Source organism: Strix uralensis, chromosome 16, assembly GCF_047716275.1.
Source record: "Strix uralensis isolate ZFMK-TIS-50842 chromosome 16, bStrUra1, whole genome shotgun sequence".
Lineage (NCBI taxonomy): Eukaryota > Metazoa > Chordata > Aves > Strigiformes > Strigidae > Strix > Strix uralensis.
In genome coordinates this window covers 9,600,401-9,628,350 of record NC_133987.1, presented here as the reverse complement: position 1 = coordinate 9,628,350, position 27,950 = coordinate 9,600,401, and the positions used below count along the sequence as shown (strand labels likewise).

Here is a 27,950-nt window from a genome sequence, read left to right as displayed (position 1 = left end):
CAGATTGCTATCAGGCCCCATTAGTCTCTACAAGGAGTTTTTGTGAAGAAATAAGAAAGATACTGATTTCTTGATATTTTCAGCAATAAAATTAATATAACAAACCTGTGCCTGAGTTTCATTTTGCAAAGACTAAGAGCACCTCATGCCTTTGACAGCTGAAGGTTGGAACCTTCTAAGAAGACTTTGTCCACCTCTTCTTCCTCATATTTGCACCCCACTTCTGCATTCCCTTCTTTCTCTTCTCCTCTTGTCTCTGGGCTTAGGGCCCTGGGCAATACCTGACAAGCATTCAGAAACTAAAAAACAAAAAAATGAAGCAAAATTAAATATCTGAGAAAAGCGGGCCCAGAACCAATAAGGTCTGATTTCACTGTAGGTTACCACAGCCGAGGCAGCAGTGTGTCAGGGGAGGAAGATGCTTGAAAAACCTCCACAGGAGAATTAATTAAATGAATTTCACTCTGCCAATTGTTTGTTATTTTTGCTGACCTCACCAAGTGGATTAATATTTAATTAGCCTTTAGGAGAAGTGGAAAGCACTTATTAACCTGTTATGTCAATCTGTCAGGCCTGGGGTCTCAGGACAGGCACTGTTACCATGAAACAATAGAAATATCAAGGTCTGTTTCTCTCAGTCCCAGCTGTTATCCCTGTTGGAAGGTGGCTTTTTGGGGGGGTGGGGGGGTGGGAGGGAGGGGACCCACTACACCTAACTGAGGGGTGTTTAAAAGTGAGTGCTGCAAACTTAGATGTCTTTTAGAGGCCAGAGCAAGAGCTGAGTAAGCCATATGTGATGTCCCAGGTGCAGGTGGGAAGCACATATGGATATATGATCCCCTTGGAGGTATTTTAGAGCTCAGGCTAGATCTTGTCTGGTGTGATGCTGGTGACTAGGGAAAGGCTTGGGCTTTCCTTCATTTTTCTTGTTTAAAACCACTGCTTCATTTATATTGTGTTTACAGTTACCATAGTTCAAGAAGTGCTAAACTTGGTGTCACCATATCCTCATCAGTAGGCACAAGCAATAGGGCCCTGCAAGACACAGAGGTCCCGGGTGAGTCTCCATTAAAGAAAAGCTCGAAAACAGAAAACAGGATGAACACAGATGGCAGAACATGAAACCTGTCCCTGCCGGTAACAAAGACCAGAAGGTCCCCACCAGCATCCGAGCTCACGTAAAGCTGGTGAGTCTCTCCCCAGGATAACAACCATGCTTGCTTGCCACAGGGCTGGGTCTGGCCCAAAAGAAATAAAACCTCAAACACAATTGAACCCTTAGGAAACATCCTCAGCAAAACAGTGAGGTGAATTTTGTGTGCAAGTTAGCGAGACTGGGAGGAGCATGGAAAGAGATAGTGGCTAAAGTGCTAAAGTGGATGAATATCTTCTTTGGTGGAAAATCTCCCAGATGCTGGGCACAGCCACTAGCTGCCATCTTAACTTACTGCTCAGAGAATAGACAAAGCAAAGTGTCTTCTCCAAACCTCCATAAATCCTGATGGCCCTGAGCATCACACACAGCCAGGGATCTGCACTTTAACTTCAGCTTAGTGAGTCAAAACTGAACCTCAGGTTAAAATAACCCACTGGGTCTCTCTTGGGGTATTCAAAATCCCACCAACAAACCCAACCAGCATCCACACCCCAGTCTGGCCATCTAACAAGGTCACCAGAGAGATGCCAACCACCACAAAAGCCAATCTCCCATCACAGGCAGAAAGCTTCAGCAGATGGCAAAAATGACAAACCATATTCAGGAAAATACGGGGCTGTTGGCAGCAGGCATGGACTTGTGAGTCCCTTTCAATCTCTGCACGCAAAAGGCAAAATGAGCAAGAGGAGGCAGGAGCAGGAGTACTCGGAGGTGAGCCCCAAGTGTGGGGCTTTGTGCTGGCTGCCAAGGCAGGTCACGCTCCCCTCCCTGCAATCTGTGCCGGCTCTCGCAGGCTCTGCCCGAGCATGGCCACCTCCTGCTGCCTTGTCCCTGCAGGGCAGGGATGCTGCCCACAATGTTGTCCTGCCTGGACCGGGTGCCATTACTGCCGCTCTGTGACAGGCCATATCATTTATTATTTTTTTTTTTTAAATTAAAATCCTCCTGAGCTTTATTAAATAGGGATGCTGATAGGTAATTAAATCGCAACTTAATTAAATCTGTCTGCTCAATCCAACCGCGGCACGCTGGCTACTCTGCAATCCCTGTGAGAGGTGCTGTCGGTGGAGAACGGCAACACGAATTAAAGAGCATCACGCTTGGCACTGCCACCTCCACACCAGGCACAACTAGGAATGGGACCGATGGGTTTCTCCACCCATACAGCAACCCATAGCAATAGGAGGAGCTGGGGAGACCCCACAGGAGACCAGAACTGACTTTGTAAGAGCTTTTTGGGTAGGGCCTGAGTCCATCCAGCATGGCAGGACCAAACCAAGCTGCTGGAGAGAGGTTGGAGGGTTTATGACTAGCTGCTTTGACATAACATGATAATGCTGGGCATGAAATGGTGGTCAGGTAAGGAAGGACTTCTCCTTCCATTGGTCTGCAGCACCTCTGTGAGGTGGAGGCCATGGTGATGGTCTGGGATTGCAGAGAGCTTGCAAGGACAGGAATTTGGATGGGAGAAGGACTCTGGCTGGAACACTGTTCCCCTGGGCTGGTTGCTCCCTCTGCGCCTTAGGATGGAGCAAAAGGTGCTGTAGGATGCTGCCCACACTGACATTGAGCCTGGTGGGTGCTAGGTCCCAGGGTCAGAGGAGAAAAAATCCCATGGAGGAGGTTCCTGTGGTCCCTTGCTCTTTCTGGTGGGTTTGCAGACACAAGCTTGCACTGGTGAATACCAGCCCCCAGTCTTGGCTCTTGGCTGCTTTCCCATCTCTCCAGTTCAGCTGCTTTGAACAAGGGGACATGTGGAAACATAACCAGGCAGTCTTGCTAAATCATCAGTCTGCTTGTCCCAAGGAAAACAGATCTTTTAATTTCAACGCTGGCTCAGCTCACTGCTTTCCCAAACCTCAGATGCTGTGGTTGCCTTTGCCCAGACCTGGCAGGCAGCAGCAAGGGCCAAGCAGCCCCGAGGATGGACGTTTTTGCTCCCCACACCATAGACTCCCATTTGAGGAGACACCACCTCACCTAACAGCAGTCCCAGGCCTCTGCTCTCTCATTTGGTGTTTTTTTTTTTTTTAACATTGCAAATGGGAACACGAGAAAACCTTCCTCTCCTCTCCGCATTGCACCCACTGCCTGTTCCTTGTCACAGGATGGGACACAGCACATGGCCCAGGAGGACCTTCTCCTTTAGACGAAGCATCTTCCATCCACTAAGCAATTTCTAGAGAGATGCATCTTCTCAGCAAAGCCCCTAAAAGCAGACATCTCTCCTTGATCAAACAAGAGACTAACCCAGGTAGGGGATCCTGTCAGATAACAATGCTAGGACATGGTTTTGTCACCAGCTGCCTAATACTAGGTGTCTTTTATTTATTTTCTAAAAATGTTCAGCTCCTAGAGTCTGTAGGAAGGAAACATTTTTGTGGGGAAGAGGATTTAAGCCTCTTAAGAGGGTGAAGTCTTCAAACTTTTGAAACAAAAGCAAAGAAACCTGGTGTGTCTCTACAAAACCCTTCTGCAATTACTAGAAGATTTAAGTTGTGATCTGAGAGCGTGGGGCTGCTGCAGCAGGTCAGCAAGAGCAGAGTCCCCATGGGACAACCAATCACACTGGCATAGCGATACCCAGAGCAGAAAGGAGAACAGAGAAAGTCCTTCTTTCCCACCTGGAAGGTAGGTCCTTCCAGAGATAAATGGCAGAGCAGATACCCAGAGTCTGCATCCTCATGGCTACAGAGCTGAGAGAAGACTTTGCCCTCCATGCCACCTTGATACCACCCACTCTCCTTCGCCAGATCTGTCCCCGTGCCCACATCAGATGAGCCCTTTTATACCATGCTGGTGGTTATTCCTTCACCCTGCACACAAAGTATGATAGCCAATACTGCATGCAGCATTTTTTTCCTCTCCTGCAACTATAGCCTCCTCACAGTCCCAGAAAGACCCTCTGGCCATGAAGCCCCACAGTGTAGGCACCATTCTTTTGAGGGAGGTCTCACAACCACTGAGGTTCCCCCAAATTTGCAGCCTGGGATCCAGGTACTTGAGCACCCTCCAGGTCCCCCTGCCATCCCCCAGGAGGTGAAAGAAGAAAACCTAAAAAAAAAACCCAAAACAACCCAAAGGGCAGCAGCATTGCATGTAATGAAAGGCAAGACCCCAAAGAGAGACAAGCTACAGGAAGCCTATTCAAGGGCGACTTTCACACAGTAATCTTGGGAGATCAAATTCCTAATCTCTTTCCACCTCAGAGATGGAGGAGTGAAAGTCCTACCGGGATTAATGTTTAATGCTTGAGTTGGCAGGTGACGCCCTGCGTCGGGATACTTGGGTTCCCTGCTCTGCAGCTGAAAGAGGCTGGTACGCAAGTTCAGCCAGCATTCATCCCGGATATTGGGGATGACCCTACTCTCAGGCAAAGGTCAAGGAGAGGTTGCCAAGTTCAGGATTCCCCACATCATTACAAAGTGTTGTGCACTGGGGCTGCAATAACAGATGAGTTGTCCTGTCTGTATCTGCTGGGGCGTGTGAAACTTCAAACCTCCTAATTGTTTTAGAGCCACTGAGGTGAGCTGCTGGAACACAGCATTGGGGAGGGCAGCTGAGAGAAAAGGAAGCTCATGCCCACTGCTGGGTTTGCATTTCTGCTCCTGGTGAGGACACATGTGGCAGGGAACTGCTCTGCTGGAAGCCCACACATGGCAGCCTCAGCTCCTGTGCTCCCCACCAGGAAGAGACAGGGATGGAAGGAGAGATGGGTCAGCTGCAGAGGGACAGAGGGGGACACAGCCTGGGAGATGAGAAAAGACTTTAATGAAGATAAAGACATAAGCAGACCCCAGGACACACAGACAAGCAGTTATAAACCCTGAATAACTCTCAGAAACAAAGGTCATGTTAACAGTGCCGCCTGTGGAGAAGGCTTTATTTTCTCTTCTCCTCTACTACCACAAGACTTTCTCCATTGGGAGTATAAGGCCTTAATTTTGAGGTTCTGCTTTGAGGGCCAGACAATGGCACAGAGACTGACTGGGACAGGAACACCTATGACTAGGAAATGCTTTTTGCTCTCAGAAAAGGGGGAAAAAAATGAATTGATCATGCCCTGGGACTCATTCATGCATGCTGCGGCATCATCTTAGCAAGCACTTGCAAATGTATTTTTTGTGCTTACTCTTGAAAGAGGTCTGTTGTGACTGAAATGATGCAACCATGGGTGGTCACTCACATTTACACTAGATCTCTTCTATTGCACACCTACCTCCTTCTCATCTAAGTTTCCCAGACCTCTTGCTGCTCTCTGGAAGTGGCCTGTCCAATGCTGTTTTTTGGATTTCCCTAGACAGCTCTGTAAAAGCTACCCAGGCTTCCAGGCATCTACAGAATATGGCCAGGTTTCCAAAAATATTTTACATAGTTTCCCAAACTCTTGACTCCGAGGAAACTACTCACCTTCAAGTAATGAATGGCCAACAGGTTCTCAGCAGAAGTTTTATTAGCAGCTACATGTGACCTTGTTTTAGTTTCTCCAAGAAAGCACTGGGAAGTACAAGAAGGTCTGCTCTGAGTAGGTGTCCTACTGTGCTCTGAAGCTCTGGGAGATACTAATGATGAACCTTCTTTTTCTATCTCTTGAGAACAGATGTGTGCAGACCTCTAAGTGGTAAGACAGAGAAGTTAGTTAATAGGCAATAAACGTTTGCTGAACTTCACAGACAAAGGCTTCTTGAAAACGGAGTGCCCAAGTCACACTTTTGCAATAAGAAAGTTCTGATCTGTATCTAAATGTCACCACTGCCCTATCACAAGAGGGCAAATCTATTAAATCCTGACCCAAGGGTCTGGACAATTAGAGTTTAGGTCCAGAGAAGAATCTACATTCTGCAGTGCAGCCCTTCTCTTCTTTGACAGATTGTTTGTTTTGTATTGTTTCATGTGTCCCAGGTGGTGCTGGGACATGTCAGACCACAGGGCAGCCTGAAGTTATGGGACAAACTGTAGGTAATTTGGCAGGAGAACATTAAAAAGCAAGAGGAGGAAACTATAAATTCAGAGTGTAACCACCATAAAGTATTCTCTTAATTCCCAGCCAACCTCTTAAAAGCACAGAAAGCTCTTCCCCCTGCCCACAGGATGCCTTTCCCTCCCCATAGGGTGTCGTGTTATGGCTCAGACAGCAGAACACCATGGGAACGGTGACCCTGATGGATTTCACATGTGTTGCAAGACCTGGTGGAGGCTCTGTCCTTTCACATGCTGGACTTCTCTTCTATGCAATATCAAAGGTTTGGCATCTCATGGCCCTGTTTCATTTCTCCCTGTCTGTTGACGGGCTTCATCTCATCCCTCCTCTTCCCTTCTCATTGGTGGAGATGAGGCATTTGCCTTTAGAGGTGGGAATGAACTATAACCCTGAGTCCTAAATTGACTGTATCTCCCATCCAAGAACATTTATGAGGCTCCTTTCTGGGAAAATAACACAGATGAACCATCAAAACCTTTCCTCATCTCCTTCTTGTGCCCTCCCAGGATTACAAACCCTGGAGAAGCTGCATGTGAGGCTGAGATCTGCTTTCCACTAAGTCATGACTGGCAAAGTGTCCTAACTTTCCTTTCTTCTACTACAAGTAGTTCATGGAATTGCTACATTTCTGTGTTTCTTCCTCTTAACCAGAAATTAATTTCTTGCACCTAAAGAGCACTGAAGTGCCTAAATCACATTTTCAAGAGTCACAAGCATTTATGAAGCCAAATCCTTCCAAAATGTTACCCTAACAATGCCCTTTTCTCCCAGCTTCTCATTTGCACTTTCTCTCCATTTACCCCCTTTCTGGTTATCTTTTAACCAAAGATCATTGCCCAATTCTCATTCTCGGTCATGCTTTAAGGGCCAGCATTTGCTCTGTGGGGAGGAACAGGAAACACTCAGACCTCGTCCCCATTTAGTTGGTCACTGCCCTGTCCCCTGCTGAGACAAACCAGTGCTCTCCTGTCTTGCAGGCACATCTGCCCGCTCCTGTGACCATGCAGTCAAGTGTACAGCAAGCAGCAGTTAGGAAATTAGGCATATTTCTTGTGAACTTCAGAGTATGAAAGAGAAAATGGGTTTCTGAGGGAAATTGCTCATGGAAATCTGTTTCTAGTTTTGCTTCAGAAAGAAATGATGAGTGGTAACTTAAAAATGACACAAAAGAAACTGCAGTGGAATTAATTTTAAAAAGGCCATTTTTTAGGGAAATTCAACAGATTTTTGCAAGAAATCAGTCCACTGATCTGGCCCTCTTATCTCACTTACTGAATACTCCTGGTGAGCCTCCCATTTCTGCTTCAGAGCCTATTTATCTATCTCTACCGCTGCCCTTAAAGGCAAGCATCACTGATGAGGGTTTAGTTCTAGTGTACAGACTGTGGGAGTGGAAAACACACATTCAAAGTTTTCTTTTAAATATATAGGTGTTTTAAACCTAGTCATATAGCTGAGGGCAAGTTTTCTGATATCAAATATTAGCTAGCATTACAGAATTGAGCATTTACACAGGAAACACCAGAAGAATGAACAAAGTCAGGGAAAAACAAACCAAAGGGGACTTTTTGAAAGCCAGAAACAGCTGGAGCCAAGCACAAAAGAGCAGAAAGATACTAGTGCAAGGAAAATAGAGCACGATCTGAGAAATGATGATGGAAAATCAAAAAGGTGACCTGGCTGACTAAGGGGAGGGTAAAGACAGAGTAAAAGAGAGTGAGAGTGAATGGATAAAGTAGCCAGAAACAAGTAAACAAAGAATATAAATGTGGTCTTGGTTATCTTTGGATAACAACAAAAAATTTGCTTTCTGCAAAGCTATTTTTGAAAGTGGACATGTTGCAGAAGACCGTAAGAGAAGACAGATGTCTGAGTACCACCAGTAAAGTGATGGAGTGGTAGATGAATGTGGTCTGCCTAGGAGTTGCGAGATTTTGAGGTCCCAAAGTGTGCTGGGACCTCGTAGCTCCCCTTAGCTGGTGTTAACTGTTGCCATCAATGATTTTGGTGTTGCTGAGCCTCTGAACCAGCTGCTGGTACAGAGACTGCCATGCTTGTAGAGCACAATGTCCCACAAACCTTGAAAAAATGCAGAGACCTTCTAGCTGCCCATGTGCATGAAGCATGCTCCTTCTCCAACACCGATCCCAAGGGAAACAGCCAAGGGAGCTCCGGAAGGTCAAAATGCAATTAAAACCAATGAGATTTTCTGCTACTTAATGGGTGCAAAGGAAAGAGAGTCTGCCTCTTGGGTCATGCTTCTCCCACCCACACTGACCACCCCAGACTCTCTCCTCAGTCTCCTCTCCTTCCCTGTTGCACCTCTTGTGGCCCTTCTCATTCACAGCATCAGCCCCTCTGATGTCCAGATCCAGCAACTGGGGGGACAATTAGGTAAATGTGTAAGTTTGGAGGGGATTTACACCTCCTGTTGCCCTTGCAATGAATTACCAGGGCTGTTAATGGGCTGATGCTCCGGTGCCTCGTAAATTGTGTGACTGAGGCCGAACGGTGACGGGTGGCTTTGATCTGGACACGCTGCCCTACCATGAACAGGAAAAGGAAGAGGTGATTTTTCATGGGTTACTACTCACTCCAGCCTCCAAGTTTTCCACTCTGCTGAAACTTTGACAGTGCCTAATAATCCATCAGTGAGGCTTTCCTTGCTCTGCTTCCACTCCATTACCACCTTCGTGTTCCCGTTTAGCTTCTTTCACACGGACCCTGGAAAGGTTGACTGTCTCCCACCCTTCCAAAGCAGGTTGGAGGATGGGAGCAAGGGCTGGGGTCACTCCACACACTTCCTCTGAGAAGAGGAGTCAAAAAGTGGATGCTGAGATAAAGGGAAAGAGCTAGCTCATGTCTACAAAGCTGGGAAGGAACTTTCCGATAGGATCTAACGCCCCATTACCTGTAGGCATAAAGGCACCACCTTCAACTCCTGAACTAGGCTGATTCTTCACCAGGTGCCATTTTCCCAGTCCTTAACAACATGCCCTTCACACCAGTAGCTCTTTGGACAGAGACTGTCTTTTCCCCATGTATAGCTCTGTCCCCTTTGTTCATGGTGTCGGACTGACTTTGTGTTGCCAAGAGGAAGGGGCACCATGAGGGTTGGCCCCCTGGGATCCTCTGACAGCTGCATGGACAGACCCAGAGGGCTTCGCATCTCCATCTCCCATCTCCACCATCTGCAGCATTCCACTCCTGAGCAACAGTGCCCTGCAGCCCTGGGTGTCACCTATTCTCTTGAAAAAGCCCTCCTCTCCTCTGGGATCTTGCCACTTTGGAAATACCATTAGCTTCAATTAAAAAAAAAACCAGCCTGTCCTCCCAGAAACCCTTTCACAGCAGAAATATTAGAATGTAGGTGGGGAACAACACAGGAAAAAAACCCACTTTACTGATTCACTGAATGATCACAGATGTGTCTCTAAATCCACATGCTTAATGGAGAGCAGTAAGGCTCACACCTACTGGAGATGGACTACCTGGGTTGTCAAAGGGATTGGTGTTGGTGAAACCTTGAAGTGCCTCAGAGGAAAAGCAAATAAGAGGTTGAGATGTCACCTGATGTGAGAGGGTTCGGATGCTTAAGGTCCATTTGAGATGCTCTAGAGTATCTGCCATGCTGGAAGAACATGGGTTTTCTATGGGTCTCTTGTCACGTCTTCCAGCCATGCCTGGTGTCTTGGATACTTTAGGATATCTCAAGTAGTGCAATACATTTGGGTACCTGAGCAGAGTCTTTTGTCACCACGTTTTTTCACTAGGGGCTGCTACTTAGATTTATTCTCCAGGGTCATCATTTCTCTTGACTGGTTCTTCCTTGTATCTCCCATATACTAGACCGATACACTGCATGCGTTCAATTTTGCACATTCTGTTTTCTGAATGGAACCAAATCCTTGGAACTGCACTGTTTTCTTAGACTAATGAATTCTCTGAGAGGGGTAAAAACTACCTCAGTAATAAATCCAGACTGTGAAGGCTTGATGTATCTGTTTTTCTGTTCGCCTCCACTGCTGCTAGACAGAATTAGCCCTCACCTAATACAGAGTGCAGACTTGATACAACCTTGTTTAGCACAATTGGTTTGAATCCATTATATTGACAATATCAATTTGTGTAATTCCTGCATTAGGATTTTGTACTAAACTGTATTTGAAAGGAGCTGTTGACCTTGATTAGCTCTTTAATTGTGGTTAAAATCCAAAGTAATTCAGATACCAGCCTTGACTGTGGAAGGAAAGGGCCATGCCATGTGACAGTGCAGTCAATAACTGCCACATTCCCCACGGACACAGCTCCCATGTTTTATAGGCTCTGGGTCTCCCCACTGCCTTAGTGCATCCATTTGCCTTCACTTTGACCATACCCTTGGGGCTTCACCTCACAGGGTGTATTGTAAGAGGAGGCACTCAAGGTACAGTCTCCTGGACTCATTCCAGCTGAGTTATCCTTCTGGCTCACACCATCTCTGTTTTTGCATGTAGGTGGGATTTTTTTTCTTTGCTTTCCATCCTAAGCAGAGCTGTAACAGTGCTGGGTACTGCCCAAGGACTGCTCAGAAAGGGATAGGAAGGAGCCTGTCTACAAAGCTAAATTTCAGTTGCAAATGTTGCCTTACTCACTTTGTGGTCTCTTAGCAGCAAAAAGAAAAGAGTGTTATTAGAGCACATTAAGAAGCCCACATCTGCCTGCCAGTGCCCAGATGTCTGCAGGGGATGCGTAATAGCATTATGGGCACTCTGGAAAAAGGATGGACAGACTTCCTGGCATTTCTGCAGGCACTTACCGCTCTTACCGAAACTCAGCAGGAGCTGGGTGCCTAATTCTCCCAGGTCTGCAGGAAAAAATCAGCTGTGTGCCTTGGGGTCTGCGCTTCTGCAAGTGTTCTGGGTGAAAAATGCCAGGCAGGAGGAAAGGCCATTTCCAGGACTCCCATGTGCTGAAGGGGAAAATGGATGGTATGAAGCCTGGAGGGGGTGGGGGGAACCCTTTTAAGTCAATAAGGAATTCTGCCAGAAAACAGCAGAAGGAGCAGTTCAGCAGGAATTACAGAGAAGAAAAAAAAATCTGGCAAGAGATACAGCCTGAAAGATGGAGCACTTCATTTTGGGCAAACTGAATGTTTCAATTAAAAATGACAGAGCTGCGATCCTTTAAGAGCAGTCAGATTTTAATAAATTTTTCATGAATGGAAGCAGCCCGTATCCTGAAGACCTGACAAACTCTCTGCTCTTTGGAGATCATGTGTTCTCCTGGATCTATGTCTTCCTGGCATCAGATGGGATTGTCAGCCACGGATCAAAGAGAGAAAGCACAAAAAGGCCTGCCAGGCATCTTGTGCTACATATGTGTGCAGAATATAATGTGCAGAGAGAAGACGGATGCCTAGTGCTACAGCAGGGAAGGAGAGGGTTCATGGGAAGGAAGAGTAAACCAACAGTGGAGAAGAGGACACAGAAACGAAAGAACAGGCTGTGAAGAAAACTAATATCAAGGAGAGGAGTTTGTGAAAGACAACAGTAGAGCAGTGGAAATGGAGACAGGGAGGGAGGGAGGGAGGGAGAGGGGGAGGGAGACACGTACCCTCTGCGCCTGGGAAAAAGACAATAAAAGCTGCGGACTCCTGTCACGCAGGACAAGCCCAGCACTATTTACTGTTTGCTCATTTAACCTGGTTAATTTTTAATAATGTTGAAATTTTCATTTTAATAATTTAGGTAAATTATTTATTAAACCACAGGATAAAGGGATCATAGCAATTATGAATTGACAGTGTTACCTGAGGCTCATGAAAGGTAAGGGGTTTTGCAAAGTCTTTGTTATTGGATAAACATTAAATTAGTAACAACTTCACATCCAATTCAAATTACCTTCTTCTAAGCCTAAGATTGCTCTCTCTCAGTCTCTCCTGGGAAAGAGCACCGTGGGCAAAGAGGGTTGTGGGGAGCCATGGTTGTTCTCTGCAGGGCTGGGGACGTTTCTCCTAGATGTCCCCAAGGCAGGGAGGAAGCAGTCTTTCCATCAGAGGATGGCAACAAGGTGACATTCACTGCTCTGAATGTAGAAAACCCCAATATGTTAATAGGAGAAGGCGACTGGATGGGTCTTGTCTGACTATCAGATTGGTGTTGGATTTTCTGGTACAAAAAATGTCAACAGAAGTGTGCTGGTACTTCTTACCTATTGTAGGGCTCCTTATTATATTTGGGTGATGAAGACTCCCAAACCACCTCACTGACCACAGGAACCAACTGTCTGATGCCAACTGCCTTGAGAAGGGTTCTTGAAGAAATGCAGACCTGTTCCTGGAAGATCCCAAGGATGTTCTGGAGAAGTTTGTGTAGAAATCTGCAGGCTACCACTTGAGAAAAGCAACCTTTGTTGAGCAGAAATTGGTGCCCTACAGAGAGACACAACTCTTCACTTAAAGTAACTGTGTGAGGATTGCAAAATAAAGCCTTAAATATTTGAAAGGGTGAAAGTGATGAACTTTAAAAACACCTAGGGAATGTAGCATCCAGATACTCTCTGAAAGAGCAGGAAGTTTTCCTTTAGAGTGAAAATCTAAATGGAGGATGGTGAGAGATGGAAAAGGGGAGAATAAGGAGAGATCTGGAACCTGGTGGCCTTGGTCAGTGAAGTATTGCAACATTCGCCCAAATTTCAGCATTGATGTAGACCCACAGAATTCAAACCAACCATCTACAATTTGATGGCAATCCCAGGTTTTAAGTGTTGCAGTGAATCAGAGCCAAGTTTGCATTTTCATATTTTGTGATGTTTAATTCTCAAGCATTTTGTTTTAATTACCAGTTTCCAATCATTTTTATGTTAGCTCTGAGTGTCTTTCCTACATTTTCTTCTCAATAATTAAAACTTTTTAATAACATTACTTTCAATCAAAGAATTTCAATTTATCTTCTCTTCTAACTTAGTTCTATCCTAATAAGTTTCTGCGTTTTTTTTCCCTGGGAATTTCCTAACTTTCAGTAAAGGACATAAGGATTTCTAAAGAGATGGTTTTTTTCTTTCTAATATATTGAAAGCTCAGTTGTCTTGCAAAAGATCTTTGGAAAAGCATCAAGACACATTCAGAGTCCTAAATATTTGTACACAAGATGGCTCAGATACAAATCTGTTCTTCTTTTTGGTTTAAATAGCAATAGCCACTCACCAGTGTGTGAAACAAGTTGATAAACAAACACGTCCTGTAGACTTGAAAAAACACCCTCTTAGTTTTGAAATTTGCTCTACATTTTTGTATCATGCCTAACAGGTGAGAAAATACAACCTATTAACTGAGAAAATAATGTTGAACAAAGTATACAATAGTGAGCAAATGCTTACTCCAACTGTAAGGACTGTCTGGTTTATAATGAAATAAGCCAGCCTCATTACAACAAACTGAAAACAAGTGAAAATACAATTCTTCAGAGTCTCTAAGCCCCACATGAATCTAAACTTGCCCATCTCCAGGGTTCATAAATTGCCAGAGTCTCTAAACTCTGGAGAGCTTAGCAAAGTCTCTCTGAGGGATGCCTATACTTTACAAAAGAAGTCACAGAGAAACCTTAGGAACTTACAGGTAGAGAAGACATAGGAAATAAATATGAATCACTGAGATCTCACTAATATGCTAAGGCACTAGTTGGTATTGTGGACAGTCCATTATGCCTGGATCAGCACATTCCTGAGAATATCATATTAACTAAAAACAAACAAAATCACCAAAGCACCTCTTGCGGGCATCTCAGCTCTCCTTCCTTTGCCCTCGATCTTCTCTTAAATTCTTCTATCAGGAGATCAAGTGATAAATTTCAAGTGTAAAAACATTTTGTTACTCTGAGTCAATGACAAAGAAAAGATACCAGAGCTGAGCAGCTTTTCACCAGAAAATGATAATTCCACAAAGACATGGAGTTTGCTAGGAATCCAACAGTGTGCTGAATGTTTCAATGAAAACTGATCAGAATCCTTCATTCTGGTAAGGTCCAAGTGTATGTTTCAAACTAAGCAATTGCTTTTCATTTTTTTTAGTGCATAAGGACACTAATGCACAGGCTATTTTAAACCTCTTCCAAGATCATGATATTACAAGATATATTAAGTCTGTTCCTTTCATAGTCAGTTTTTAAATTTTGGCTTTTCATTCCAATATTGAAACTTCCTACAGAAAGTCTGAGCTTCTCCTACTTCAAAACCCAAGTTCCCAACAGGAACAGCATTACAAGCTGCCATGGAGCTCCAGCCTCTGGAAGCAACTCATGATCCAATGAGCACCCAACAACTGACCCTCTGAAACCACAACTGATTTGGTCTAGGTTATTTACAGCCTCTTTAACTTCCTTTCTACAAAACTTCTCTTCAATCTAAATTAAGACAATTTGGCACTTTCAGGTGTTCCCCAGCGTCTGGGCGACTAACGAGCTGGGGTGGAACGAGGTGCCCTTTGTGTGGAGGCACCCATTGGAGGATGGAGGAGCTCCACTTCCCCCAAAGCACTGCTGTCTCACGTGTTTTTTTCACAGGGAGTGTTTTCCTTGCATGGTGTCTGTACCCAGAAGAAGATTTTGCAGGCTCGCAGCTCTGACTGAATACGTTGTATTATCTGACATCTTTTCTGCTGCCGAGCAGAGACTATCAGCTGTTTGGTGGAGCCCACACTAGGATGAACGTGCCAGGACAGGAAGCAATTAATAACAACATCTGATTACTTAGAGCAGGTCTTCCCAAACTCCTCCTTGGTTAGCAACAACAAAGGCCTCTGCCTGTGCTCTTCCATCTCCTGTCACTGCTGCCATCGCTCCCAGATACCCAAGTTAACATTATTTTTCAGGGATGAGTTCTGATCCAACACCCAATTGAAGACGAGGGGAAGCCTTCACTGGACACCATTTAGCTTTGGATCAGTCCCGTGGGCAGGAGCAAGGACACACAGAGAAATTCAAATGCATGGAGCCCACATTCAGGAACAGCACACCCAGGGGTTGCAACAAGCCCATGCCTTTGCTGCAAGGGCAGCCGTGGAGCTGCTGAAAAACCCAGAGTGACCAATGCTGCTGTCCCCTGATGCAAAGACCCTGTTGTCTCCCACCCTACATGCTCTGTATTGCAGCCCTATCTTCCATCATCCCTCCCATCCCTTGCTCAGGCAGGCCAGCAGAGCCAGGCAGGGACACTGCACACATTTGTCTTTATTTTAAGTTACCAACTGCTTCCCCCGCCCCTTTTTTTGTTGTTGTTATTAAAATTTTTCAAAAAGGAAAAAAATAATCCCTCCTCCTTCCCTGTCCCTCCCTGCCACGTTCCCAAGGTGCCAACTAATCTCCAATGCCCAGCTTGTACACAGCCACCTCTAATTGCTCCTGCATTTTCATCTGGTGTAAGTTCAGCCATCGCTACAGCTGCCCCTCCTCCCCCCGGGAATTCACACCTTCATTATCACTCTTTACTGCAGAGCCGTCCGCAGGCTCCCGGCTCTGAACAGCAGCTCCGATAAAAAATAGAGCAGCTTTTCAGTGGTTTCAATTTTAATTACCAGCATCAAGGCAGCTCGCATTCTCACCAGGCTGTTTCGCACTAATTAAAGTGAGGAGGAGTTTATGGAAGGGACACCAACTCCACTTCACTCCCTCATCTATTATTTACAGACAGTAATACAAATAATTTCCAATTTAAACAGTCTGAGCTGGCCAGCAAAGAGGAGGGAGAGGTGGGGAGAACACTAAGCAAGGAGAAACTCAAATATAAGAGCAACAACTAAGAGGAAGGGATGGAAAATCGACTCCCAGTGCCCTCTAGTGGGATGATTTCCAGAGGGGTCACAAGGTTGGAGGTGTGAAAATGCCCAGGAGGCTCAGCAAGGTGTCAGACACTGGTTTCTCCTTGCCTGGCCTCACTGGTGACCTTCAAGATGTGATCAAGCAGCAGCAAAAGTCTGTTTTGGACAAAGGTTCGGTGTGCTCCAGCTCTGCAGTGGTGCACCAGCTTTGGTCCCATGCTGCTCATCGCCGGTGGTGCTTCTTCTTTTCCATGGGCATGGCAAGGTGCTGGTGGAAGCGGGCTCTGAAAAGCCAGCCTGGGTGGGCTCTGAGCTGGCAGGCATCCCAGTGTTGGGTGCTCAGTCTGACCTGAAGGCACCGGTCCTGGTGAGGTGTGAACCTGGGGTAATGTTGAGCTGCAGTTCATGAATGGGGTTTTCTGGGCGTTGTGGGAAGATCCCCCCATCTAGACAACGGGCTGTCCATATGGATGACCAACTCCATCTGTCAACAGATATGGTTCCCCAAGGACAGGGCTGTTTCCCTGCCCCATCCCTCTCCCTGGATGGGAAATGTTCTTCATCCCTCAGACTGACTCCAATTAATTTCTCCCAGTGCAGCACGTGCCAAGCCTGGAAGTTTTATGGATTTGGAGGAGACACCCTGAGGATGGGCCTACAAAGAGGTAAGTGGTTCCTACCCTCACAAAAACAATTCCTATAAACAAAGAATGTTGAAGACCACGCTCTACAATAGATTTTGCCATGTCAAGGAATTAAAACACAATAGTGTCTCAGCCACATTGCTTTGTTTGTTCTCATCGGCGTAGATGAGGCGATCAATACCAGTGAACTTATGTTATAGCTCTGATCTTTACAGGGCCCTGAAATGATGTCATCTGTGGGTCACATTCGGATTTCATTTAAACCAGTACTGATCAGGAATAACTCCAATAAGAACAGGGTTACCCTGGATTTACACCAGTCTAAGGCAGATAAGCCTGAAGATCAGTGACTGAAGGAGAAGAAGTTTCAGCATAAATGATATTACTACAGAAAAGTAGCTTGATTGAAGCACAGGTGTTGAATGTTAATCACTGTAGGCTTGATCCAGCATCTGTGTAAGTCAAAAGCAATATCCCATTTACTGCAGCATCTCAGGATTAGATCAACGGTAGGTAAATACTCAGAGACTAAATCATCTTTCTCTTGTACCACCTCTAGAGTGTGTGAAGTGCCTGGGACTTCAGTGAAGGCACTCCTGATTTACGCCAGGGTGCAAAAGAGAATCAGGCCTTACCTTCTGCTTTTTAGGTGCTATCAGGGGATAATGAAGGCATTTGGAGCAATTTTACTTTGAGGTCATTGATTCAGACCTGGGCCAGGTCGGCTGCCAACAAAAATCATTACCAAAGGACAGCCTCTGAAATGAGTGGAGATCTTGGGTATGATAAACATTTCCACTGGTACAAGAACAGCAGATATTTTGCAGAGCCTCTTAACAAAAACAAATTACAGGTTCCAGCTCAGGGTACACTGATGTCTCCCCTTTGGTAAAGATGAGACTTGGGACTTAAGTTTGGCTTTTGTTAGAAATGTGTGAGCTCAGTCCTGGTGAAGTCTCCCTCTCCTTCTAGGGTTGGTACTGAGGAGGCGGTAGCTGCAGTTACAGGCAGGGGCTCTGGCCAGGAATCAATTTTTCCCAAACTTTGCAGTTCCTTTGTGTTGACTTACAGTATCTTTGCTGTTGGCCTCGACTGACAGTCTCACTTGACGCATGAGGGAGCTGAGGTGTGTACCCACACAGAGATAAAACCTCTTCCACTCTGAGGGGTGGTTTCCAGGGGCTGGGCTGGGCCATACTGATGGAGAGGAACCAGAGCCTGTGCTGAACCTAAGAGGAGTTTACCTTCCAGACCCATCACCCTCTTCAGGACTAGTATCCATTAAAGATTTTGGATAATCTACATGACTTTTCACCATGAGCATAGTGCGAGCACACTGAGCTTTGTGTTGGACACTGACTCCAGCCAACATCACTTCTTTGCTGATCTGCACTCCTGCACTGGCACAAAAGCACCCAGTATGGACCAGAACTGGACCTTACCACCCGCCCCCGTGATATGCAGGTGTCTTGGATCCTAGTCCCTTGAGCACCTCAGAGCATCTTAGACCAGGTAACACGTATGGCAAAAAGAAGCAGCCAAGAAGCTCAGTCCTTGTTCATGTGGGTGGGTTATTAATGGAACAGCCACAGGACTGAGACCCCATTGCATTCTCCCTGAGTGGCTTTCGTGCTAGCTGGGGCTCTCGTGGTTGGGTGGGTGGGTGTTCCTGGGGCTGCAGGGTGGTTGGGTCAGTCTCCATCTACCTTTTGCTCCATGTCTGAGTGTGCCTGTCTGAAGAGAGGGGAATGGGCTTGCGAATGTGCCGTAAGTGGATCAGACCCTACATGATGCTCACTCCACGCATGCTGGCAGAGCCCAGCTCAGCTCTGGCACCTGCCAAATGCAGCTGGAAGCACAAATCATTTCATAACTGCTGGTGTTTGTATGTCTGCGCCTGGGTACTCCTGTGGCCAGGCCTGTACATCTTTGTTACGAGTAACTATTTACACTTAAAAAAAAATATACAATGTCATATTTGCTCTCATCTGGATTCATGAGATGGATTTTGTTACATTCTCTGTGGTGAAAACTGGTCATTCGTGCCTGCAGATAAACACTGCCATTTTGGCCTCAACCAGCTCATCTCCTACAGCATTAGTTAATTGTACTTTAAAATCCATTTTTCTGTCCTAAAATGTGCTTTCTGATCATCCTCTCAGTGCAAATATGGTAAATAACTAACCAATACGAACAGCCACAAAGCCATAAACATTTTACAGCTGTTAAGCCAACATCCGTGAATGCAGACAAAAATCCCTCCTCCGTTCCCAAACTCCAGCCCCGTGGAATGAGCCTGGCCTGGCTCGGAGGGGAGCATGTAGCCGAGTAGGTGGGTGCACCATAAATGTGCCTGGTTAGTAAGAAAGGGCTTTTCACCACAGATCACAGGGAGCCCCTTCGTGGAGCTGAAATGCCTTTGCACCAGGTCTCTCACTCCCAGCCAGAAAGTATCTCTCTCTCCGATGAGAAAAGGGGTTTTTCTAATTTATTGCTTTTATGGGATTGTTCCTCCACAGAGGCACAAATAGCAGCATATCAATAAAGCCAGTCGTTTGAAGTTGGATATTTCCACCTCTGTCACAGCAAAATAATTAAAAAAGGATTCACAAGATCATAAATTGCATGTCACCAAGGACACAGCCTCCTTAACCCTTTAAAAGCCAGGCTGTGCCCACCCATGGCCCATGTTACTCGAGGCATGAAGACACATTTGTTATTTTTAGCATCTCAACCACAAGGGTTTTCTTGTCTGGAAAGAGATACACTAAGGACCTGTCTACACAGGGAATGAACTAGCTGGCTGGCAGGATCATAGCCTAGCTCCAGTATGCAAATGCACATATAGATTTGATTTTCAGCCAGGCAAACGAGAAGCTGTGCTGCAGGCCTGCAAGAGCCGAGCATTTAGTCACATTGAAGTTAAAACATGTTACAAACACATCAGGCATTGGGGAAAACACTTTCAAACATATTTGAAGAGTGGCAGAATGGAGAGGGACTAAAACCATTTGTTCTCAGTTAAAAGCTCTTCTGGCTCCAGCTAGATAATAGAAAAGGATGGACCCCATCTGGGTCAGAAACTCCTGTTATCCTGCTGATCCCTCCCCAGCACAGACACAGACAGGACATATCCTGACTCATTGGAAAAAAAACCGTTACTGCAAGAGAAGAAAATGCATGTTATTTTCTAGGCAGGTTGCAACTTAGCTCCTGATACAACAGCCAGCTTGTGCTCCAGCCTAATTTGATCACAGTCAAGGTTAACAACCATTGTTAAACTCTGCAGGTCAAATCCTGCCCTCTTATAAATCCAGGAGAACTCTGTGGAAAGGCCTGGGGGTGTAAATCTCCAGGTCCAGGTCCTGACGGCAAGTGGGAGGTGGACTCCCCGGTGCGGCAGGGCTCGGTGGAGAGGCACGAGAGTGAATAGTGTGTGCTGGTCTGTGGGCAGAGGGATGAACCAGGGCCACAAGTGCCTGTTTCTGGGGGGGGAATCCAACCCCCAGACAGGTGGCAGGTTGCAGGTTTGGTTTTGCTTTCAAAAAGACCACTCTCCGAAGCACGCAGTGGTCTGCAGCGTTAGGAAAAGTCCCGCTGGAGGTGGATTAGTGGGGAGAATGGAGCTGAGGTAAGTGTGGTTTATCACAGGGCGGTGTATTATATTACATATATCCCATGGCTACATCCACTATAACCAGCATGCGAGGGAGGCATGTGTGTTTGCCTCTTATGCCCTCCTGACCCAAGACAAAATCCCTGGAAAAGAGTGCTTTTTCCTTTTTGTTACCCCAGGAAGAGGATGGTGGATAGGGTGAAGGATGTATGCATTTTGGCCAGCCTGAGATCTTGTGTAAGCTCCTTAGAGAAAAAACTATAGAAAATAGACATTCTGGTATTCCCTTTTGGTAACACAACCTAAGAGTTTACTTGGGAAGGACACTTTTGGAAGAGTGAGATTTGGGACATGTTATTCCATTATAAGAAGCTTAGGCAGAAGTGACACTCAGCACCCAAAGTGGCACCCAGCACCCAAGTGGCACCAGCAGCACTCCTCACCAAGGAGCCTGTGTACAGCTCTGCAGTGAGCTGTGCAGCCTCCAAATCTCCCAGTCCTGAGGCAGTGATAACTGCTGCCATAAACAGCTGTAAAAATGGAGGGAGAGGGGTGATTCCCCTTTGCCGTGCTCTGCATCAGCACAAGCAATAGCAAGGCTGGGTTCAGAGAGCAGGAAAGGGAATAAGTATTGTGTTGAAGAGCCAAACACATCCAAATGTTCTCCTTAGACACAACGAGGCTTTAGCAGCCACAGGAGATAAAAAAATATATAGTATGTAGGATAATACATGGTGCAGAGGGTCTAAAGTTAATTTTTTCTGAGTACAGGGTTACATGCCCTAATACAGACGCAGAAAGTCAGGGGAGCTCAAAGTCTTTATGCCAAAACAGCATCAGTTTAGTAATGACCAGCAACAAGCACAATAAAATTAAAACCTGAAGCCTGGATGTCAGAAGGAGGAAAGCAGATGTAGAGTAACAACAGCACGGCTGGTGGGTGCTTGGTTTCAACTAATACCCTTTCCCAGCCTTTTCTCACCTCTGCAGTGAGGACTGGAGGGGAAGGGGCTCATTAGTGAGCTCACCCTTTGTGTGGGTGTAAAATCAGGAGCAGATCCCAACCCTTGGGAGCCCTGCCTTGTGTCCCGGTTCTCGCTCAACATGACACCAAATTAGGACCCTTCAGTGGCAGAGCCACAAACCAGGCAGACAGGTCTAAATGGCCCCTGGGTGCAGGATTACCAGGGCTTTGCTGGAGGATGGGGCAGCGTGGGGAATTGCAGCTCCCTTCCCATCACAGTCAGGCAGAAGGCACCCGAGGAAGAGGGAGTGCATATGGAGAAGGGCAGCAGCTGAGCCTAGGCTGGAGATCCCTGGGGACATGCCAGAGAGGGGTGGGAAAAACAGAGGCTGAACAGCAGCGCCCAAAGCAGGACCGATAAATGGATGTGTGTCAGGGAGGGAGAAGGTGCCTGGCATGCAGCTTTGGTTAAACAGGAGAAATAAAGGAGACAGAAAAGATGACTTCTCTTAGGACTGACACCAAATGTCTACAGGAACAGCTATTTTTGCTGATTCTGTCTGATGCCACCATGGGGAGAGCCGTTAGTGAAACCCTATGGGCTTTTTAAGGCATTAGGAGTCCTACAGAGACACCAAACCCATTTTCTTCTCCTGTCCTTGTGGCCTTCAGACTCCCATGGGCTGTGAACAGTGATCTGCAGAAGGCCATGAAATAAAGTAAGATCTTTTATGCTCCAGAGCAACACACAAAAAGATCTGTGCCTCTGCTGGAAAACTTCATTTAGGATTCCACAAACTGGAATAAGTTAAAATCAGAGATTTATTCCTAAACGGTAGGAGTAAATCACTGCCCTTCTAGATAATTGTTTCTATTATCTATCCAAAATAGAGCATATAGATAAATAGTGAGATCTTACAGTACCTATCAGACTAGCTATAATAAGCATTTTGAGCAGGATGAAATACTGTCTTATCAGGAGAGCTGAAGGTGTGAAGTTTGCCACCAGCTCCAAAGTGTAGAGATGCTCATACGACATCAGTCTCTTAATATTCGTTAGCAAACTGACGGCTAATGTAACAGGGACCTTCACATTATCACTAATCCATCAATAGTACTCATGTGGCTCCTATCACCATAACACGCGAGTGCCTCTAGCATCCCTGCAGTGTGCCTGTGAGGAGCAGCAAGATGATTATTCACAGAGAACTCGAATAATCCATACCTGAGCCTCTGAACGAGTGGTGAGGAGGTCTGAGGGAGGGGAAAATCCTTCTTTTCCATGCTGGGGGAGGAGTCTTGATGGGAACAGTTGGTCTGAGTGCTTGGAGACCTTTAAGTTGGATTCCAGTCCCACTGAAAGTGGTTGTCACAGGGGAAGGTTATCTGTGCTTGTGCTGCAACATCAACAGCCAGGTTGTGTTGGGACAGAGCGGTCTGAGAAAACCTGTGGGGAGATAAATTAAAAGAAAATGGAGGGAATGTGTCTCTCCCCCAGCTTTGTCCCAGAGTGGTCCTGTTTGGCCTTGGGATGAACTGGGGATGAGGGAGTTTTGCTTTGGCCTTTCCATCACCAGCCTTGAGATGGCCACTGGTTACTGCCTTGTGGCACATGGAAACCCCAGAGAGGTTAGATCAGAACTGGAGGTGCCATAACATCTACCCTACACACCAGCGATGGAACCAGAGGGCTGAAACCTCAGCTGTGATTTTGAGAGCTGTGAACTCCCTGGGTGGGATTTCTGTGGGCTGGCAGGGACCCTGCTAGCAGGCATGGTGATGTTTGCAGCAAACCAGAGAGGTCAGGAGATGTGAAGTGGGATTCAGACAGGGCCAGGAGACCCTGTCATCCTTGCCTGGCCACCAGAGGTGACAGCCCCTTCTTCCCCTCCAAGCACACTACAAGCACACATGACAGTCTCCCTTTTAATTCAAAAACTAGCAAATCCTGTTGTGCTGCAGCAAATATCAACCAGTCTCTTCCAGCCATCTGCCCTCAGGAGCAAAGAGGGGGTGATGCAGAAAAGCTTTAAAGAATAACTCCAACCCCCGCCTAGCCCACAGAGAACACCCTTTCCATAATGTCAACCTCGGCACCCAAGGGAGACAGCACCGGGTCCCTGAAGGAGCCCACAGCAGAGCTCCTCCTGCCTCACTGAGCCCCAGGAGGAGGCAGTGAAATATAATTTTCTCTCTCCAACCCTTTGAACTATGATCCTGAGTAGAGAGGAGACAAAGGAAAAGAAAAGGGGGGAATTAATTCCAAGCAGTTGAGTGTGTTCCCTGCTCTAGCTCAGTTTGGAGTAGGTACACATAATAATAACTTTTTAATAATAATTTAATTTATAATGCGCCCCCCTGCCAAGGCACTCAAGGCACTACACAAACAATTAAAATATGATTACAATAAATAAACAACAATAATTAAAACATCATAAACCAGACAATATTAGAGCCAAACCAAATGCTAAAAAGCAAAACAAAGCAGCATCTTTGGAGGAAGGAGATCCTTGCACAATTCATCTTCCAAATCTCCTGTTGATGTTAGATTGAAATTCTCCTGCGAAGCTGTTTCTGCATCTGCAAAGATTTTGGCAGTGTCACAGTCATTAAAAAAAATGGATTTTATACCACCATAAATTAACTGGAGTTTTGCAAGGCTGTAATAACGCAACATTCACTTTCATTTGAATAAATTCAAAACTCAGTTTACTCAGGAAACTCAGTTTATAGCGCTGAGTTTGTGTTGACTGCCCTGAGTTTGGGAAAAACACTCATTCATTTTGTTCTCAGTTCATAAAACGTGCCTCATTATGGAAACCAGAATGCTTCTATAGACACAAGGATGGTGTTTTAAAGATTTAAAACCAACCCCCCAAACTGAATAGCAGACCAGCCTTGTCCTGGCCATCAGCTCCTTGGAGCCAATGGGATTGCCTTGTCCCGGTTTACACAACTGGAACCAAAAGACCTAAACTAACAAAAGAAGAAATCTTCCTCCAAAACAAATGAAATTCCAACTTGTGCCAGGCAAAAGCCGTGCACTGAACTCTAATGATTAAAGGAGACAGGCTCTGTCAAAGCAGAGGTGGAACTGAAACGCAGCCAATCAGACCCTCTTCTGAAAAAACCTGGCCACCAGCCCTCAGACAATTACATCTAGGATCCCTTCACTTGAGTGCCTCAGCTGATCTCAGTTGTTGTGGCAGCGCATGAAGGGAAAATCCTTCTCGCAAACCCAAACCACACAGGGATTTCTGCATACTAGGAAAAAAACCCAAAACAAACCAAAATGCAGTAGGAAGATGAAGCTGGTGGTTTTCTTCCAGCACTGGGAATGAGGAGGATGATTTCCATCTGATTCCCGGAGGTTTTGTTCTCACGGGTTTTACTTTGAGCTTCAAATCCAAGCGAATCTTAAAAATCAAGGGAACGGCAAATGAGACCATGTGGTTCTCACACACAAAGCTATCCTTGGGCCTGAGTTCATTCAAAAAGAGCCTTCAAAAGGGTTCATGAACCTTAGAGTATCACGTCACAATTTCAAACTTTTCAAAGCAGGTCAGATGTCTGCAGCTGGAGAAACCACGACAGATTTTGGGCACAGAGAGGGTAATTTAATTTGTTTCTATATTATCCTATCAGGACTCTCACTTAAAAATGAAATGAACCACAGACTCCTGCTTCCCTGCATAGCCACCTCCAGGAACATCCCCAAACTTTGCTCCAAGTATGTGCTGGAATGGAACCTCTTTGTGTCTGGAGAGGAAAAAGTGCTTTCAAGGACCGGGGGTCACATAACCGGGATTGGAATTTGATTGTTTTTTACCTCCATTGAATGCAACTTCCTTCCTCTCCAGATCTCATCTGCATTAAGGCTCTACTGCCTTTCACAGAGCTGGTCCTTCTTGGATGCTCTCCTCTTGCAAAGGACTTTCCAAGGGTAAGGGAGCCTCATCACGGACTCATGTTCTGGCAGCTCCCTGTGTCTGGGCAGCAGGGCTCATTTGTAAATCAGGATTCCTATTGTTTTCCTAAATCCTCCACCCTGCATAAAAGTTGTTGAGCAAATCTCAGATTTCCACTCCATGGAGGCAACTGGAAATTCATGCTTCCGGGGCTGCTCAATGGATGTGGTAGGTCCACCTTCTCCAGGAGACATACCAACAGACAACAGCATTTGGACTCCAACTCTGCATAAATATTTTCTGTTTTCCTTGGAGATGGAGTGCACAGAAACACAGAGAATCTCATCCAAGTCTTCTGCTCTCCCTCATGCTGGGCCACCTTTCAGCTAAAAGATTCACATTCTGGGATGAATCACAGAAAATTTGCATTCAGTTTTCTGTATCACCTTTCTCCAAGTGTCCTGTGTGACCTTGAACAGGTGAATCAGACCCAGACTGTCAAAAATGTCAGATGCCTCCTTTCCATTGGTTTCAAAGAGAGCCAAGCATCTAAACACCTTGGAGGATCTGGATTAGAGCTGTATGCCTCAGTTTCCCCATGTGCTTTCCTACCTTCCAGGACAGATTTGACATTGGTACATCAGCAGTTTTTCTCCTCAGCTTCCTCATTCACTTAGTCATCAGCATTTTTAACTGGGATTTGGGCAGTCATGTGATGATGATTCTGCCCATGTCAACATTATATCATAGTAAAAAAACCTGGCTGCAAGTTCACCCTGAATTTATACTCAGGGTCTTCTTTCCAGATGTTGCTCAGGGTACTGATTAATTTGGAAAGGTCCTTCTGCAACTGAGGTCACTTCCAATGGCTCCCCAGATCCTCCAAGGTTGGGGTAGATCCAGCACAGGGGCTTAGAAAGCGTCAGGAACCACTGCAGGAGAGCACACACTGACACTTGCGAGCAGAAATGAGAAGATAGAGGTGACAGAATTTATTTTATGACAAATCCTAAAAGGAAATTATGCAAAGTAATAAAATAAAGAAGAATTATAAATGAGGACAAGAAATGGGTGAAATATAGAATAAATTATGGGAAGACAGGAAGGTATAGAAGGAGAATTGAAGGCAGAAGTGTTGAGTTAAAAGATAATTATTAGAAACTGACTGGTAGACTGAAGGGAAGAGGGCATTTGGGTAGGGGGATTGGTAAAAAAGCAAGTTGCATGATTTTGTGCACGGTGACATTAGCAAAGCATCTCCATTAGATGCACCCTGGCAATGGCATGGGGCAGCAACCACCATTTGTTATTCTGGTGCAAGCCTGTAAATCTGGGGACAAGGTTGCTCCTGCTTTGACCTACAGTCAAGATAAGCTCAAACCCAGGAATAACTGTGACTGGGTGATCACAGCCCAGACAGCATCGCATCCTGCGGGAGCTGCTGGCATGGCCTCGGCCATGCTCCTCTCCTCGCAGCCCAGCCTCCTTCCCTTCTCATTAGCCTCCCCCAGCCCTGCAGCACCCACTGGGGAGGGGGCTGGACCGGAGATGCCCTCCCGCAAAGCCCCCGCCGGAGGTTACCCAGAGAGGGCCGGAGGGGGACGGGAGGAGCCGGGCTGCTCCTGGTTTTGTCTGGGGAATCCTTTGGAGAGTTGGTGAGGCTCAGGTGCAGGGAGGGGAGCGAGGGAAGCCCTTGCTCCGGCCAGGGACCCTCTCTGGGTGCAGCCGATGGCAGGAGGAGCTGGTCCCAGGCCCACGGCCCCAGCTGTCAGTCTGAGCGATGAATTACATGCTATAAGAAGGTGTTGACAGGAGCAGCTGGACATCAGAGAGTGATGAAAAGGGAACAAAATTCATTCCGAGTTCAGACAGACTGGCTCGTTAGGGGCACCGGCGGCAGAGGCCACAGAAACACTGCTCCATCTCCTGGACATCCACTGAACCGGCTCCCGAAAATGCCGAGAGCCCCCAAAGCCCCTTCACTGTGCGGGTGCAGCCTCCCTGGCCCCATCCCGGGGGACTCCAGGGGAGGGACCACAGGTCCCCCCCTGAGCCCAGCACAGCCCGGGTCAAAACCCGCTTCGCCCAGCCAGGGCTGAGGTGTCCCCAGCCACAGCACGGGATTCAATTTGGGTATCTTCAAAAGAAACCAAATGAAGGGACTTTTTGTCCCTCTTGTTTAAGGATGTAATTTGTATAAATTGTATGAAGAGGAATGGGAGGGCGGGGGGGAGGGGGGGGATGGGGAGGGACGGGACCATTTGGCATCAAAACAATTATCTCCATTTTAATGCAAACTAAACGACATGCTAAAGGGGAATTGTTTTGTACATATGTACAGCAAGTGAACATTAAACCATACGGCTAATAATTAACTGGCTCAACATTACCCTTGCTGTGTTAAATACAAGGGTGTCCCCTTACATTTAATGTACGGAGAAGTTTGAGGACATGGAGGTCCCGTATGAGATTATTCCTAAAGCTGTGAAAATAACAAAGAGATTTTTTTTTTTCTGAGCCAAGCTACTTCTTGGCATTCAGAGAAGTTGGCAGAGAGAAAAAAGTGTCGGTCCTTCTCCCCTCCCTTTCCTCACTCTCTCTCTCCCTCCCTCCGACTCTCCTCCTTTTCCCGACTTCCACTTCTTTCTGCCGCTGGAGAAAAAGAATAGCAAATTCAGAGAAAATTTCATTGAGGTTATTCAAAGAGTTTTTCATGGACTATTTACACAAGTGCTGTTCAAACAGCCTTTGTCTGAACATCCCTTGAAATCTGCACCCAGTCCTTTCAGATTCAAAGCAATAGCTCAGGGGAGACAAAGGGGAGCGGCTGACATGGGTTTCCTCTGCAAGTGAATGAGAGGTCTGGCTAAACACAGAAGGGCTTTGGG

At 46.2% G+C, this 27,950-nt stretch overlaps 1 long non-coding RNA gene across 3 annotated transcripts in view; it reads right to left on the bottom strand.

Moving 5' to 3' along the window:
- The window catches only part of LOC141950761 (uncharacterized), a 93,506-nt gene that overhangs the window by 39,032 nt on the left and 26,524 nt on the right, over window positions 1-27,950 (bottom strand). For all 3 annotated transcript variants that reach the window (XR_012631150.1, XR_012631151.1, XR_012631152.1), the window contains exon 5: window positions 22,380-22,601. This is a non-coding gene — a long non-coding RNA (uncharacterized LOC141950761). The remainder of the gene's footprint in view (window positions 1-22,379; window positions 22,602-27,950) is intronic.